Here is a 2,153-nt window from a genome sequence, read left to right on the forward strand (position 1 = left end):
CAGGTTCGATTCCCCCAAGCTATAGAATCCATAATTTCCACCCTGGGGATCCTAGTTACTGGCTTGTAATGTTTACCAACACTTGCGGGTTTTGGTGTAATGGCAAACCTCCACATGGTATCAGAGAATAAACCAAAAGATGAAGACAAGGCTGCAAAATGGGAAAATAGACAAGATCAAGCACGTGGTTTGATAGGGATGTCTATTTCTCCTGATCTTAGATTCCACATTGCAGAACTTGAGACTCCTCATGAAGCATTAGAAAAACTCGCTAAAGTTTTTGGGATTAAAAATGAAATTAGAGCCCATCAACTTGAAAATGAGTTGCTTACTTTGGATCCTAATAATTTTTCTTGCATTGAAGATTTCTTGTCCAAATTCAAGACCCTTAGATATCTCTTGGAAGGTGTTAAAGTTAAGAAAAAAGATGGTAACCTTATTTATTCCATCCTTACTAAGTTGGGACCAACCTACTCTGTATTTGTTTCCACTTTCCATTCTACAAGGGAAGCTTTCATTTGTCAAGGAAAAGACTACAAGGCCCCTTCCTTTGACTCCTTTTGTGATTCCTTAATAAGAGAACAAGAAAAACTCTTACACCTTGGTCTTCTTAATCTTGGAAACTCTTCCACGAAAGCGTTAGCCGCCCAGCAGCAACCAAATTCAAAGAATCCTAAGAAGTCATATCCTCAAAAGAATGGTCCTAAACCAACTCAGCCTCAAAATGAAAGATCATTTCAGCCAAATGATAAGACCAATAAAAACAAATGGAAGAAGACTGATAGACATTGTAACTTTTGTAATCGAGATGGCCACTTAGAATCTAAATGCTTTAAGAAGATGGAAGCCTTGGAAGCCGCAATGAAGAAACATAACATCCATGTGGAGCCTACTTCAACTTCAACTTCCGGAATGGCACTTTCTGCATGTCGTTGTCAATCATCTCAGTCTGGTTATGCATTAAATGTATCTTCTTCCTCTCCTTCTCATGAGTGGCTCATTGATTCTGGAGCCTCTTATCACATGGCCAAAAACCAAGCCATGTTTTCTTCTTTAAATGATTGTAACACCAAAAATATATATGTTGGTGATGATAGATCTCTTAATGTTGTCGGGACTGGAACTGTTCATCTAGACAATGGTCAGTTTAATGATGTATTATGTGTTCCAACCTTATCCTGCAACCTTCTATCTGTATATCAGATAACTCATTCAGGTGAAGGTAAAATTGTTGAATTTTCACCTCATGATGTTGTAATCAAGGATCTAAGAGATCCTAAACAGATTCTAGCTACTGGTATTGCTGATGATTCCACAAGGTTGTATAAGTTTCACAACTTTGGGTCATCAAATCTTCCCTCAGTATTTGTTGCTCATAATGATGAAGTGAGCAAACTTTGGCATGAGCGATTTGGTCACTTATACTATCGCTCCCTTCAACATCTATGTAAAGAAAATATGGTGACAGGCCTTCCTATGGTATCTTGCAGAGATGGTGTTTGTTCCGGATGTGTACTCGGAAAACATCATCGGGACAGTTTTGACAAACGTGCCTCTTGGCACGCCTCAGCCCCTTTACAGCTTGTGCACAGTGATTTATGTGGTCCTCTTCCTGTTGCTTCATTCTCTGGCTGCAAGTATTTCTTAACTTTCATTGATGATTTCTCCAGACGCACTTGGGTATACTTCTTAAAACTCAAGAGCGAAGTATTTAACACATTTTTGGCCTTCAAAGCCTTTGTTGAAAAGCAATCTGGACATCAAATTCTTAAGCTAAGAACTGATAATGGTGGAGAATATGTTAAAAACACATTCATCAACTTTTGCACCGAAAATGGAATTCAAATGCAACATACTGTTCCATACACTCCACAACAAAATGGTGTAGCTGAAAGAAAAAATCGCACCTTAAAGGAAATGGCTAATTGTATGCTGCAATCTAAAGGACTCAGTCTTAGTTTTTGGGCCGAAGCAATTAATTGTGCAAATTATATAATCAATCGCACTCCTACTAAGGTTCTAAAGAATATCACTCCAGAAGAAGCTTGGAGTTCCATTAAACCAGATGTAAGTCACTTTCGTGTGTTTGGAAGTGAAGCATGGGCCCATATTCCAGATGAAAAGCATAAAGCTTTAGAACCTAAGAGTGAGAA

Source organism: Pinus tabuliformis, chromosome Q, assembly GCF_031772625.1.
Source record: "Pinus tabuliformis cultivar Carrire ecotype Pingquan chromosome Q, CPIR1, whole genome shotgun sequence".
Classification (NCBI taxonomy): Eukaryota; Viridiplantae; Streptophyta; class Pinopsida; order Pinales; family Pinaceae; genus Pinus; species Pinus tabuliformis.